The sequence below is a fragment of the Ambystoma mexicanum genome, chromosome 4q, assembly GCF_040938575.1.
Source record: "Ambystoma mexicanum isolate Mex_15411 chromosome 4q, UKY_AmexF1_1, whole genome shotgun sequence".
Classification (NCBI taxonomy): Eukaryota; Metazoa; Chordata; class Amphibia; order Caudata; family Ambystomatidae; genus Ambystoma; species Ambystoma mexicanum.
This window is the reverse complement of record NC_090928.1, coordinates 322850272-322866308: the sequence shown is the minus strand read 5'-3', so window position 1 is coordinate 322866308 and position 16037 is coordinate 322850272. Positions and strand designations below refer to the sequence as shown.

At 46.8% G+C, this 16037-nt stretch overlaps 1 protein-coding gene across 5 annotated transcripts in view; it reads right to left on the bottom strand.

Annotated features, from left to right (window-relative positions):
- BIRC6 (baculoviral IAP repeat containing 6) overlaps positions 1-16037 on the bottom strand; it is a 3097233-nt gene that overhangs the window by 3052033 nt on the left and 29163 nt on the right. The gene's annotated exons all lie outside the window — the stretch shown is intronic.

Below are 16037 nucleotides of genomic sequence, written 5' to 3'. Positions count from 1 at the left end.
GACTGATCGAGCCAGGAAGGCTCAGATGCATTCAAGTATCATGGGAGAGCGCCTGAACAGACAACTAGCCATGTATGAGACCTCCAGTGGCAAGACGACGTGTGGCGCAGGCGGATGATCCAAAGAGAAGCCGACCCACTGCAGCTCCATCCCATAGCAGATCTGATTAAAGACCAAAACAGCTAAGAAGGGCACCAAATGAGACGCTGTAGTCCGTTCAGTTCAATAAGGAGAGGAGAGCTAATGCACTGATGACTGGTGTGCTGTACAGAGTTATCTCCAGGAAATGTGCAGGTTGGATTTGTCGCTGCACAAATGATGGGATTCACAGCGACAGCTGCATGATCGAGCCCGGCTTCAAAACTTAAGCAATATAAGCAGAAAGGAAGACCTCAAACCTTCCAAGATATCTTTCAAAACCTGAATAGCACAAGGTTATTCTCTTCTAGAGGTTTTATGAAGGGTGTGGAGACTGCTCCAAAAGCTTCCACCATTCTTTGTTGGCTTGTTAGGCGCTTTTACAGCAGGTAAATTCTGTTTCAAAGCACCCACAGGGCAACAGTGAGGGGACATGGGGATGAGGAACTTAATATATAACAAATATTAAATACAGTGAGGGAGAGGACAAACCTATGCCTTTTGAGTATTCAGAATGTGCAAGTGCAGAAGGGAGGGCGCAGCGGGGCTAGGCGCTGGGGTGCTCGTGGGTGAGTAACAGATGAAGTGCAAGGTATGGTAAGTGCGAGTCTCTTGAATGGAGGGTGTGCCGAAGCAAGTGTTGAGGATAGACAGAAGCTGGGGACGATTCGGTGTGGGAGGTCAGGGCCCCGAGGATGCATAAGGGCCCTGGACACCAATCAAGCAACTCAGATGAGGAGAGAAGGGGGAAGGAGGAGAAGGTAAAGAGGAATGTCTTGAGTAGCTTCCGGAATTTAAGAAAGTCCTGCTCAAGACAAAGAGGGAGGGGGAGGCTGTTCCAAAGAAGGGAGCCAGCTGAGGAAAGCGATCAACCTCCTGCCTTCTGTTTAGAGAACCACTTTACACACAGAATTGGTACCAAAGAAACGCAAAGGTCTAGAGGGGGTATATTTAGTAGAGTTGCAGATAGTGTGGTCCCCAGACAGCCTTGTGGATGATAAGAGGGATTGGAATTGAATCTGAAGCAACCGGGAGCCAGTGAAGAATTTAGGGCAGGAGAGATGTGGTCCCTGGGCTTGAGGCCAAGGGTAAGGCTTACTGCCCTATTCTAGATTAGCTGGAGGGGTCACAGAATGGAAGAAGGTAGATTCAGGAGGAGGCTATTGCAATAGTCAAGACTAGAGAGAACCAGGGCTCGGTTAGCATTGAGTTTCCGGGGGGGGGGGAATGAGAAAAGGTAGAATTACTTTGATAAGAAAGAGCTGAAAGTGGGACTTCTTGGCAATGTGAGTGTGAGGGAGTAAGGAGAGTGGAGTCGAAGATTACTCCAAGGTTTCCGGCTTCAGAAGGAACCAGGGGAGAACCCATGGAGGAAGGCCAGAGTGAAGGGAGGAAGGCGAAAGTAGGGGTCCCAATTTTTATTTTTATTTTTTTAATTCTTTTATTTATTTCTTTCATTTGTTACAAATGGGAAGGATCTCAGTTTTGCTGGCATTGAGGCAGCGATCATTGCAAGTGCACCAGGCCTGGATGATAGAAAGGCAGTAGGGAATGAAGGAAGGAGCAGGAGGGTCAGCAGGAAGTTTGAAAAAGAGTTGCACGTCGTCTTCATAACACTGGAAGTTGGGGGAGAAGGAGGAGATGAGGAGTGCCTGCTGAGTAACGTAGATGTTAAAGAGCAATGGTGAGAGGAGAGAGCCCTGGGGGACACCACAGGTGGAGAAGTAGGAGAGAAGGTGCCCAGGATGACTTGGGATGAGTGGTCAGTTAGGAAGGTCAGCCAGTCCAGCGCTGTCCAAGATACCAATGGTGTTGTGGAGCCTTTGTATGAGGATGAAGTATACGATCATGTCAAAGGCAGTGGAGAGAGCAAGATGGATGAGAATAGCTGAGGAGTTGGAATCCAGTTCACGGGTGTTCAGAAGAGAAGTTTCCATGCCTCTGGATGTTCGGAATCCAGATTGATCGTGGAGACTACCAACAAGTTCAGAGTGAGTTGAGTTGGGGCATGGCCAACTTCTCCAGCAGTTTCCCCAGAGCAAGGGGGTGATGGAAATAGGGCAGTAGTTGGCTGGAAAGGTAGGGACTGCCGATGGCTTTTTAAGGAGGGGGGCGCACAAGGGAGTGCTTGAAGGAGGGGGGGGGAGAACCAGTAGCAAAGGAGTGGTTGCAGAGATCAGCGAGCACGGGGACAAGAGCCAATAAAGCCCTTGATGGTGCTGGATGAGCAAGCGGAAACCTGTTCAGAAGAGACCTTCATGAGTGAACAACTCTGGTGACCATCAAGTGAGAGGATGACGGAGGAAAAAGGAGGAGGCTGAGTGGCCAAGGAAGGCCAGGGGGGTGTGGGATGGGTTGGGAGGGTGAGTAATAAGGCTGTCCTGAGTTTTGGTGGTGAAGTGAGTGGCCATTGTGTTGCAGAGGTCCTGGGAAGGAATAGGAGGAGGAGGCGACAGTGGAAGATTACGAAAAGTTCTGACGTGTTGTTGGATGCGCCAGATACCTGTGCCTTAATGTAGGCCCTTTTCTTGGCACAGTCTGTATTGCCTTTGGAGCATGCGGCAGGACAGTTTTGAGGGAGAGCCTGAAGTTTGTCACTTCCGTTCCGCCGCTCTGCACTTTCATTTCAGGGCTGCAAGTTTGGAGTCGTCCAGGTGTTGCACTTGGAGGCGGATCCTCATGACTGGGGCAAGAATGTCAAGAGTGTTGGTGATGGCCATGTGGAAGTTGCTGAGAGCAGTGTCGGTGGTACAGTGAGTTAGGGGGTAAGGAGGGATAAAGGTGGAAGTGAAGGCAGAAGCTAACACTTGTTTCATCGGGCAGACGTTCGTGAACAAGGTTAAGGGGTGCAGTCAGGGGGACCCAGGTGGGAGGAAAGAAGAGTGGTCTGACCAAGAGAGAGGGGTGACCAGACGAGAAGAGAAAAGTTGGTCGGAGTGGGTGAGGGCGTCTAAGAGTGTCCAGCAAAGTGGGTTGGACCAGAAGGGAGAAGGGGGAGGTGCAGAAGTCAATGACAAGAGAGGATGCTGTCTCAGGGGAGTCCAATTGGATGTAAAAGTCACCCAAGAGGAGCAGGTTGAAAGTAAGGAGCCCATTCAGAGAGGAACAGTGAGGTAGCGCCTGGAGGCAGGTAAATGGTAGCAACCGTCAGGGTAGCGGAGGGAGAGATTACAACTTACCCGTCTTCCTTTGAGAGCCCGGTATGTAAGTAAGATGGACGAAGGAACCCACTCAAGAAAAATTAAGGCAACCCCACCGCCAGCACAGTGAGGTTGTGGTTTGGAAATGATCTTGAAGCAGTCAGGTAGGAAGAGTCAAAAGCAGCGACTGAGCTGGCATTCAACCATGTCTCAGTAAGAGCGAGAATGTCAAGGTCAGTGTCTTCAAGAAGGAGGCAGATGTCAGCAGAGTGTGTTGGCTGAGCAGGCGTTAAGGGTCACCAGGCGGAGATGGTCTCTGCCTTTGAAGGTTTTCTGAGATGGAGTACTGGGGCGTGGTACTCCAGTCGGGGGGTGGGGGAGGTCAGAGTGGTAGGGGAAGAGGCAGGAGAAGGAAGAAAGTTAATGAGGGAAGGAAGGATCCGGTCAAAGAGGAGGAGGTTGGCTTGGGGAGCCGACCAGGATAGTGCCAGTGTGGTAGACAATGATGCAGCGCGATGACAAGAAGCCTGCCAAGAGGACTTCCCACTTGGAGCCACCATTAATGGGAGAGGATGTGAAAGAGTATAGCTGAGAAGTCCATAGTCTGAAGAGGGGCCAGCAGAGGATATCAGTGAAGATCTCTCACTGGAAGATGCACTGACCTAGGTGTCTGCGATGGGAAGGCCACGATTTGGACGCAGCATGTCTTTTTTGTGCTTTTTTCATCCAGACTTCCTGAGAGAGGGAGTATAGGTGATAGTGCAGCAGTTAGAGAAGATGATTAGTGCCATCTCAGTGGCAGAGGATAGATAAGAGAAGGAAAAGGGGAGGGGGGGGCAGCTGGCTGCACAGTCCTGGACCTTACTCCAAGGCGGTCTAGTAGTTGAGAAGGGCACACATACAAATGCAGAGCAATAGGTGGGGTACAGGATTACATTATAATCTGCGCAAGATAGAGATCGCTTTTAAGGCAGGCAGTGCACATCTCTTCTGAGGAGGTCCAGAGATGGCCCGGAAATAGAGCCTTCCAGGGCTGGGCCCCTTTAGGTCTGCATGAGTCAGTACACATCAACTTCACAGCTCTCGGTTTGGTGCCTTTTGGGGTGGCTGTCGTGATTAGGGGAAGATTCTGCCTACCAGATAAAGAAATCCTGGAAAGGAAAATGCACCCACCCGCCTCAGTTTCTGAAGGAAGACATGGCGACGGGAGAAATTAAGCACACAGAAGGATGAGGGTGCCCAGACAACCCTCCAACCATCAAACCACCAACCACATCGCATCTCAAACACTTTGATCTACTTACAAGCTTGGACCATCTATGTGGAGACGTCGGACATTCATTCTTGGAAGAGCCACAAGTCAACACTAAAGCCATTAACTCGCAGTAGGGGAATTGAAATGGTATCTACAACAACCAGAGTCAAGGCACATGAAACTGCTACACAGGAGCTGCACAGCAACCTCAGTAAGACAACCACTATGCTGAGGGAATACAAAGGGGTTATTTGCATTTCCCTCAGCATGGTAGAAATTAAATAGCTGTAAATCATATTGAGGAATTAGGAAATCACTTCATGAGGGAGAACTTCAGCCTGAAAGGTTTCACTGGAGAGACAATGGCAAATTATCTATCGCGCTGTCTGCAATTGCCCTTTTTTCTACCTGGATTCTGCAAACTGATTGTCTCAGACAGAGCACACAGTGAGCCCTGTGAGCAGTGAATCATCAGGACCTAGGGACAGGCGAAATTCATTTTCACGCTGTCCCAACTTTTCTCCTTCAGGGTTATTGCCTGCAGATGGATACTTTAATTTCTGCTCAGTTAAATTTGACATGGTATTTACCTTTTTCTACCAAGTGAGTCTCAAACAAATAATTCATCCAACACCGACGCAGGAGCCATGGGGAAGAGTGTGGCATGGTTGCTTTCTCCCTGGTCTTCAGCAATGCACTCATCCAAGCTGTACATGTGGAAGCCAAACATGCTATGCGAGCGATGCAGTCACTTTCATCCTCACCTCCTCTGTCTCCCGCAATGTGTTCACCCAATTCCTGCTCACGAAAAATGTTGGAGGATTCACATAGATGTTTCAGATTAGATATCCTTTGCAAAATAAACCGGATCAAAAAAAGCACTGGGACTAGGGTGAGGATAGGCTCCATCGGCAGCATGTTTGACGCCTCCAACCATCATTGTAGAGCCACAAGAAAGGCATATGTCCCTTGCCACACCACAAACTTAGCTGCACTTGACCTGCCATTGTCAGTCAATACTATAGGGGAGAGCCACTACCTTGTCACAGCTGCAGAAGACACCGACTGAGAGGATGTACCACTCCTACGCGAGCAGGAGACAAGAAGGGAAGCAAGCACCACCAGCAGAAGGAGCTTTATCAACAGCACCACCAGTGATCTATACAAAAAGTGGAGTGGAGCATCAAGGCACAGTGGTGAAGACCCAGCAGGATATCAGTAGACAGAGCAAATAGAAAGAGGAAGGGGGACAACAAACAAAGCAGGACGACTGCTACAGGAGGAAATCACTGACCAGGCCACACCTTTAAAACCCCAAACCCCATTTTTACTCTGTGCACCAGCCCAACTCGTACACCCCCCTCAGACCCCCACTTACTTCAGCCAACAATGAAAGAACATTCACACAATATATTCAGGTCAGACATCGAAAACAGGATTCAACCAACTCTTTATAGGTAAATGAAGAAAAACTTCCTTTACGAAGCTGGATTTCCTTTGCTACAAAATTATTTAAAAAAAAAAAAAAAAAAAAAAAAAAAAAAAAAAAAAATCGGGTGCTTGACAGGATGTCACAAAACAAATCCAGTCCTCCAGCCCTACAAATAAGGTGTGTACTGGCCACTTTCGTGCCCTAAAAATAGGCAAATACTGCCAAAGAATAAAAATAGGGAGTCAAAATACTCCCAACAAAAAATAGCAAACTGACACGCAGTGCCTTGTGCCCCTGCTTTCACCCACACAGTTCCATGGATGTTTGGAACAGTAGTGTACAACAGGAAGAAACTATTAGTGCCTGATCAGAAGTAAACATAAATCTTTTAATGTGTATTAACTAGGCGCAAAGGAAAACCTATTACAAAAACATTCCGTTCTCCAGTTAAAAATGTGTACTTGCTGATAAAATACTCACATTGGGAATTGGAGATACATTTTTACTCCCAACAAAAAATAATTTTACACCCAATTTTAAAAATACTCCCACTTCAAAACCTTATCTGCAGCACTGCAGTCCTCGGTCCAAAACCTAACATGACCTATCACTAACCTATTCTACTGCATAGACAAATAACAATCCATAGCTGGTGCTTAGTGTACGGTTACTCCAACCAGGAAATTTAAGGAAGGAACAATCCGGTTAGTCCTGGCCATCGTCAAAAGACAGCACCATATTGCAGGTCAGAAACCAAGCCTCTTACCAAAAAGGAACCCTGTAGATGATGGTCATGATCAGTTCCCATAAACCCCCCCAAACATGTCGGACTGTGAGGGAAGGGGACGTTTGCATCATTCAGCCACTCCTTGTGTTCAAGTGGGTTGAGGGTTCAACCCCAGTTGGATCTTGCTTGCCCTGGCCCAAGGAAGGTATTGCATAGTGGGCTCCCTTTCCCTAGTCCCAAAGGGGGTGGCTTGCCTTGGTGGGGAAAAAAGAAAACCTGGATTTGTTACAATAGATGAGGCAAAGGCTAATGTTCCACAGGACTAATATTTAGGGCCACCAAGCATCATCGTCCTTTGTTGCGTGTTCGTACTCTGGCATAGCACACACTGGGATCGGCAGATGCTTAAGGATTAGATGGCAGTGCTTAGTGTGCCTCAACACTCGGACAGGCAGGAGAGCGTGTTGCTCACTATGGCCCCCCAACTGCAAACTCTGCCTAGACACTTGCCGGCAGACACAGGAGCATCTCCACCACAAGTGCAAGCACTGACAATTTTCATTTCATTTGATCACGTGGGGCTCCCCTTGTGCCAAATGTGACATTTACCCTGCATGTACGTCGCCATTATGACAAAGGTGGTTTAACCATTCATGGGCACCACATCACCAACTGCAGAGTCGGGAACTTGCAATCACTAGAGGCTGCAGTGGCCAGCGCAGCAAACCATCCTAGCTGAGCTGTACCCTTGCTGTGACTGTCTTGGAGGAGAAACAGCTGGTGCGCCACAGCCACCCAAACTCTCCTATAGATGTGTGTTTTGTGGGTTTTCGTGTGGGGAAAAAAAAAAAGAAAAAAAAGGGGGTTGGGGGGACCCCCCCCCCAAACAAAAACAAAAAACGGGTAAAAAAAAACAAATTCGACCATTTGGCATTCGACCAAATGGTGTCTACCAGTTGTCCTGTCGACCAAATGTTTTCGACCAATTGACTGGTAACCTCTTTGAAGGTGCTCGCTGTGAAACAAGACCCACAGTGTCACGGAAATGTAGGCACAAATGTTGCCAGCAGGTAGAAGTCAGTGTCCTTCATGTCAAAAATGAGTGGGTCACAGCACAGACTCCACAACATTTTATCACAAAGGCTCGCTCCCAAGTTCCTTGAAATCCACTTGGGTAAAGTGAAGCTGCTGCATATTCTCCAAGCTTCTCTCCAGCAAACAAAATCAGTGGAAGGATTACACCAAGGCCCACTTCTCTACTGACCATCACACTTTTCACTCTGAAGGGCCTTAGAACTTTGAAGACTAGGTGAAGTTTATCTTACTTGTTAGCCAACAGCAGTGCAAGCAAGCATCTTGGGATGCCGATGTACCATAGTAGAATAGATTGCAAGCCACTGTTCCCAGAGGTGCTCAACTCAAGCACATGGAGAGTAGGAGTTCCACCAGTGATACGGACCTTGATTTGGTGGTGTGGCAGTTGGTGCTTTTCATGGATGTCAGCCAAAATATTCCTTGCACTGTAACAGCAGCTAAAGTGGTTGTATATCCTCTGCATCAACAGAATCATGCCTCCTAGGAGGAAGCAATTACTACCGAGTTTAGCACCTGGGAGAAACTGGGGATGTGGGTTATTCCCACTTGTTTGAGGCAGCCACGACATTGCTGCAATTATCTAGTGTGAGCCAACAGTAAAAGCTTTAAACAAAGTCAGTCTTTGATGACTGCTCGGGTTGTATGCCTACATCCACAGCTGAGTGTCATCTGGTCAAAGCTCTGCATCTGCAGCATTGCCTGCTGATTTGGTGTGCTGTGTTTCACAAACGACAGCCAGTGGGGTAGTCATGAAGTTTGTCCCATGCAGGCATTTCCACTGAATCACAGCCTCTGAGCCCTAAATTCCTCAAACGCAACATGAAGCTGAACTACGACTTGGTGGTACAGCTCAGGGACAGCAGTGTGAGAGCATGAATGCCCGCTTGGGATCTTACATCAATGCAACATTCCATCAGTGCACAAAAGCAAGGATTCTCCACAACGAAGATAACAGCATAGCCAGAACCAGCATTTAGGCTAGATTGGTCAGGAAGAAGTAGGACTATAATGTTCACATAACCTGGGTGGACTAGGCACTCCAGATTCAGAATTCTGGTGCCTAATAGCCTAAGAGCAGTGTGTCCCGTTTTGTTGCTCTATGCCTCAATAAAATAAAAATAATGTTTTTTTTAAAAAAGGAAACCACTTTCAATCCAGTCCACACTACAGTTTATGATTGAACTTTTGCTTCACCACGTGTGGTTGTTGCCTACCCCCTCCTGCCTCCCCACCCCACCAAACTGCACTGATATGAATGCCTGGATCACCTGGGTGCAACAGGGAGGAATTTTAGATTTGTAACCTTGCCAGAGTTCTGAGAAAAGTTGAGACAAATTAAGCAAGATTTTTATGCATGCAGCATTCAAGGCTAGATGACCAGTTTCAAATTGAACACGCAATGGCTCCCATTATTCGCTAGATTAGAAGCATCTTGTATCCAGATTGCACTGTTGCAGCAGCGCGTGGGTATGGCTATGGATAAGGCCAGGTTGAAACAGTGTGTGAATTTGGGTAAGGATTTCTCTGATAAGCAGTGAAGAAAGGTGTGACAAAAATGAGGTTTAGTTAAAATACTTAAAACAAATCCAATATTGTTTCACACAACACTAAAAACAAACAATTTTTCCCCACAAACTTCCAATTATTCAATATATATTTTGACTCCAGGTTACATCAAGTAAACCACACTCAGAAATAGGAAAAAGGTAAAGTTGAAATAATCACAGTATGAATGATTTTCCCCACAAATTTAACATAGTTCACAGTGTTCACGGTACCCCCCCTAAATCAATATTAATAAAACGGTCAGCGTTCTCCACCGCTGGCGTTCTCCGCTGGTGGCATCATTCAGCCCCTCAGTCTTGCTAACTAAGCAATTCATGTATTTTTTTGATTGTGCATTAGCCAATAAAACATGACTTTTTAAACAGTTCTTAATAAAAAAGCCTGATTACAATTACACAAACACAGAAGCAGATAAAGGATGAAAAATAGAAAAAAAAAATCAAAATCATCATCATGGAACTACTGGCATACTAATAAATGCAACCTTTTTCGATACAAGATTACGTTTTTTATAACAGAGACCACCTCAAACTTAAAAACTTTCACTACCTGAAATTAATCTGTCCCAAAACATATCGGAGAGAGGCAAAACATGGTCATGGACAAAACGCTGAAATCTTAATGCTCTAAAGGGGCCAAGTTCCAAAACATTCAATCAGAAGATGACGAATAGTTTGCATTACATTTGTCACAGATGTCAGTTGGGTAAATGTCCACATACCGAACATGAAGAATTTCCAGAGTTTGTAACAGGTTTAGTCTTAACCTTCGGAAGTCCACTCGTGTTATCAGATCCGGAAATTTCTTTCGGTATTGGAGGCACAAAGGATCTGGATTTATCAATCAACAATGAAGATGATTTCTTTTCAATAGTCCTGATACAATCCATGCGGTGCAGTTTTTCCTTAGTTTACAACGGATTTTGGGTGAGAGTGTCAATGTCAGTATCCGAGAGAGCAAGTAACTCATTACATCTAGATCTCAATTTGTTGAGCAAGAGGTTTGTTGATGTATTTATTTGCATCTGTATAGCGCACTTAGATCCCCAGAGGCATTGAGGCGCTGTTACATGAGATATTGTACAAAGATTTGATTGAGTAGATCAAATGCGACCATGAGGTCTCTTGGTTACAGGCAAATGGTGTAACAGATAACTACAAATAGATCAGGTGGGTTCAAAAGATATACAGAAATGCAATCAATATTACATAGTAATTATTCACAGTATTCAAACAAACAAAAAGCTTAGTTTTAATTGCTTTGCGGAAGGCTTGGTGGGACTCAAATTGGGAAGGGCATTCCAGTGGCATGCGGCCCTTGTGGGAAAACTAGAACCCCCAGCGCTGACTCTTCTCGTCTTGGGAGCGAGAATCATGTTGGAGTAACCTTTCCTCAGAGGTCTCGTGGCGATGTGTTTTACAATTCTTTGAACAAGATACAGGGGTGCAAGATCATGGAGGCATTTATGGAAAAGGGTTTTAAAGAAGATTTGACAGGGAGTCAGTGGGCCTGCCTTCTTACTTCAGAGATGTGGTCTTTCCTTGAGGTTCCAGTAGCCGTCCCAAGGGCATTGTTTTGAACCAATTGGAGTTCAGACAGGTTTTTGCAGGAGGTCCCTATGAGGAGGGAATTGCAATAATCAAGCCTTGATCCAATTATTGCCCGGGCAATGGGGAGGCAATTTTGGCGTGATAAGAAAGGTCTGCCTGCGTTAAGAACTTTGGAGTAATAGGCTGAGGCGGCGGCAATGGCATTCACTTGTCTATCCATGGTAACATCGGAGTCCAGGTAAACTCTGTATTGATGTTATTGGATACCTTGATGCGAATATCAATGGGCAATGAGGTACTGTTGATCAAGTTGACCATGGTAGTGGGCGAACCGATTATCAGAAGTTCCGTTTTCTTGCTATTGAGACATAGCCAATTATCCTCCATCCAGGATTGGATAGTAGAGTAGATGTTGGTGAGAGTGTTCATATCTGACTTGTAGTCCCCAGTGAGTGGGTATTAGTACCTGTGTGTCATCTGCATAATTAGTAAACGAGATGCCCAGGGGGTCAAGGATACTGAACAAAGGCCTTGTGAAGAGGTTGTAGAGTGTGGGTGCTATGCAGAAACCTTGTGGAACTCCACATTTAGGAGGATCCATAATCAGTCTATAGGTCAAGACCCATTTCCATTCCATCCAACCACTTAATGAGGTGAGACCCAAATCAAAACTTATGCAGGAAACGGGGACACAGTGCGGGAGCCCTAAAGATCTTTTCAAAATGTTACTTGCAGGTTACACTCCATACCAAAAGTAATCACCGGAAGCACCTTCCCAACATAGAATTTTAAGAGAGGCAAAAGGGAAAATGTACAGTATTGAAGACGGATTTTCTTCATTTGCGTGACCAAGTAAACTATTTTCAAGTCAATGGTTGAAAGAAGATCGGTCCTGGTGGGAAAGGCTGTTATTTTAGCACCCAAATAGATAACCTTTTTGGAGATGGAGATCAGAGTTATCCAGCTGCCATACAAATGGTTTCAACTTCCTTAAGGGATGTTTAAAAACTACTATTATTTTAGATTAGGATTGATTTTTAAGATAGTTTTCTTTGGCATACAAGAGAGGGCAGTAAGTAAGCGGTCCAGACCGACTTGCCTTTAGTCGAAGAATACAACCTCAGCGTACGCTAACCAATTGATTTTCCTATCACCCAATTTAGGTCCCACCAGACAGCACTTCTCCAACCACTGCAGAAGATCTGGCAGATATAAAATAAAGAGAAAGGGAGCAATTAAGCACCCTTGGCGTACCCCTCTCCATCTTGATGAACTGCGAAAGGACGTCCGACTTAGACAGACGACTCTTAGTGAAGATCTTTCATGCAGCTCTATCAAGATGGACAGTAAATTATCTGGGAGCCCCCACAAATTTAATTTCATCCATAGTCCATTTCTATTTATGGAGGCAAAAGCCTGGGAAAAGTCAACCCAGGCTGTGAATAAGGGGGTCCCTCCCTTTTTAAGAGAGTTTGAGCCAAGACACCCAAGAACCAGGGAGTTGATGTGGATGTCTTCTCCTAAAACCAATCTGTTGCTTGCGGATAATGCCTTAATCCTCCATCCATTTCTCTAGGTGACACAGTACAAGATCGGGAAAGATCTTCCAAATGGCATCTAAGAGTGGTATGGGCAAATAATTTGATGGAACTAAACAATTACCATTTATAAAAAAAAGGTGGAGTTTCTCCATGACTCTGGGGTTGTTTTGCCAAAAATATTATCAAACAGAAGCTTTAGAACTTTAGACCACAATTCAGGATTACATTTAAGCACTGCATTGCTCAGACCGTTGGGCCCGGCAGCCCTAAAAGGTGGATGATTTTTTTAAATTAAGATTTCAATGTCCTCACATGTGTAATTTAAGGACCACTATGGGCACAGTTCTAATTTAAATTCCTGAGTCTCTATGGAGCCATATACACTAGAGAAGTGTATGGTCCAGGCATTTTCCTGTATAAAAAGTTGCTTGGAGATCAGTGGGTAGTCCATTTATCGAGCCCACCACAACCAAAAACGTCTTGAATTTCTAGCACAAACAGCCTCTTTTTCCTCATGAGATTATAGATTCGCAACTAGTTTCTATGAATGTTATTTAGGGATCTCCATTCGGTCTCCAGAGCTTTTGGATCCTATAGTTTTCTTCAGAAGCGATTTTTTATGTCTTTTTTCTTTGGTAAATATTTGAGCCAAAATGTTATTTATGGACCCTAGTCGCTTTAGTGGGTCCAGAGGGGAGAGTTTAATTCCCAACCCGGAGGATCATCCCGATCTTCACTGCTTGTTAGCTGAAGGGGGACCCTCCCGGGCAGACTTCTGTCAAGGACAGAGAGTGCCACTATCTCGAGGGTCTGAGGAAACAGGCCCTGTCCCAGGCACAAGGAGAAGTGCCTAGGACATTCTGGATTTATTGGGAGGGTGAGCTCCTCGTTAGTGAGCCCACTAAGCCTGAACCTGGTGCCCTCAAGAGGTTGGGGGTACCCCAAGTTTACAGGCCCTTCCTACTGCAGTTGGTGCATGAGGTGCCCTTGGCTGGTCATCTTGGTACCAAGACGACTAAGCAGAGGCTCTCTGCCCATTTCTACTGGCCTCGGATGGGAGTAGAAGTGGAGCCCCACTGCAGGACCTGCCCAACTTGTCAGTTGACTGGCAAGACTGGAGGCAGTGTCATTGCCCCACTGCAGCCATTGCCAGTGGTTGGCACACCATTTGAGAGGTTAGGCATCGACATTGTCGGTCCCCTGGACCCTCCCACTTCAGGTGGACATCGGTTCATCCTGGTTTTGGTAGATCATGCCACCAGGTACCGTGAGGCTATACCCCTTCGGACTGTAACTGCCAAGGTGGTTGCCGGGGCTCTCCTGGGCATTTTCACCCGTGTTGGATTCCCCAAGGAGGTTGTCTCTGACAGAGGATCCAACTTCATGTCTAGTTACATGAAGACCATGTGGAAAGAGTGTGGAGTAACCTATAAGTTCTCCACCTCTTACCACCCCCCAGACCAATGGTCTGGTTGAGAGATTTAATAAAACTCTCAAGGGCACGATAGGTGCTTTGGAGGAGCCCCTAAGGAGGAAATGGGATCTCCTCCTGCCATGCTTGCTGTTTGCTTACAGAGAGGTACCTCAAGAGGGTGTTGGTTTCAGCCCCTTTGAGCTGCTCTTTGGACATTCCGTGAGGGGGCCGCTTGCCTTGATCAGAGAAGGTTTGGAAGCCACCCCTCCAGGTCCCGCCAAGCAAGTGGGGGACTACGTGTTAGGATTCAGACGGAGGATGACACAGATGATGGGTCAGGCAACAGCAAATCTCAAGGCCAGTCAGGAATTAAACAAATACTGGCATGACCTTAAAGCATCGCAAGTGGATTGGACTCCGGGACAGGAGGTCCTCGTGATGGAGCCTACCAAGCCTCAGGCATTGGCAGATAAATGGACTGGACCCTTCAGGATAATCTCCAAGATGGGCGAGGTCAATTATCTGGTTGACTTGGGAATCCCAGGGGTAGCCCCTCAGGCATTCCATGTTAATCGGCTCAAGCCTTTCCACAGGTGAGCCGAAGTCTCTTGCTGGCTTCAGAGCAAGAAGAGGATGAGAGTGAGCCCTTTCCTGATTTGCTATAGAGCAACCCTCAGGATGGCTCAGTGGAGGGAGTGCATCTCTCCAGATTTGACAGCAGAGGGCCTGCAGGACTTTGCTCCAGCAGTATGCCTCGGTTTTCTCCGACGCCAAGCCTTACACCATGGTGTAAGCACGAAATGGACACTGGTGACAGCATGCCTGTCAAGAGCAAGAGCTACCGTATGTCAGATACTGTTAAGAACCACATCCAGGCTGAGGTCGCCAAGATGTTGGATCTGGGTGTTATTGAACCCTCATCCAGTCCCTGGTCCAGTCCTGTGGTCCTTGTCCCCAAGGCAAGTTCCCAGGAAGGTACCAAGGATTGGAGGTTCTGTGTGGACTACCGAGGAGTCAATGCCGTCACCAAAACTGATGCGCACCCACTGCCCCGGGCTGATGAGCTCGTGGACACCATAGGTGCTGCCAAATTTGTGAGCACATAAACCTCACCTCAGGCTATAGGCAAATAGCTCGTACGGACCATGCCAAGGAAAAGACGGCGTTCTCAACACCAGAGGGACTCTACCAGTTTAGGGTCATGCCTTTTGGGTTGAAGAATGCCCCTGCCACCTTCCAGAGATTGGTCAATCAAGCTCTCAGTGGGCTGGAAGCCTTTTGTGTGGCTTATTTAGAAGACATTGCCGTCTACAGTTCCACTTGGGAAGAGCATTTGACACATCTGGGTAAGGTGTTGCAGGCCTTGAAAAGGGCTAACCTCACTATCAAGGCCACCAAGTGCCAGATAGCTCAGGGGAAAATCACATATCTTGGTCATGAGGTGGGGGGGGGGTCTCAAATCCAACCTCTCCCCAGTAAGGTACAGGATGTACAGGACTGGGAGATTCCCACTACTCAAACCCAGATGAGAGCCTTTTTGGGTCTCACTGGGTAGTATCACAATTTCATGGCGGACTATGGAACCATAGCTGCACCACTGACAGCTCTGACTTCCCCCAAACAACCTAGGAAGGTTAATTGGACGGAATACTGTCAGAGGGCCTTTGATGGCTTGAAAGAAAGTCTGTGTAGGGCACCTGTGTTGTGTGCGCCCGACTACAGCCGACCCTTTATCGTCCAGACGGATGCCTGCGACACCGGAATTTGAGCGATCTTGTCCCAGTTAGATGACAAAGGGAGGGAACATCCCATCATCTTCATCAGTAGACAACTTAAGGGTAGAGAACTTAGGTGGGCTACTGTTGAGAAGTGTTTCAGTATAGTTTGGAGCCTTAGGCGTTTTAGGCCCTACCTTACGGGGTCTGCCTTCAAGGTCCAAACAGATCATAAGCCCCTGAAGTGGCTTATGCAGATGAAGGGTGAAAATCCGAAACTGCTCAGGTGGTCCATTAGCCTGCAAGGGCTAGACTTCACCTAAGAGCACAGACCAGGAAAGAGTCACGATAATGGAGATGACCTTTCCAGAAGGTATGCTGACCGTCTGGATGAGGGAGTCTATCCCGTGGGAGATTAGGCACCCTCCACCTCAGTCTGGGAGGGGCGGTGACTGATGCTGGAA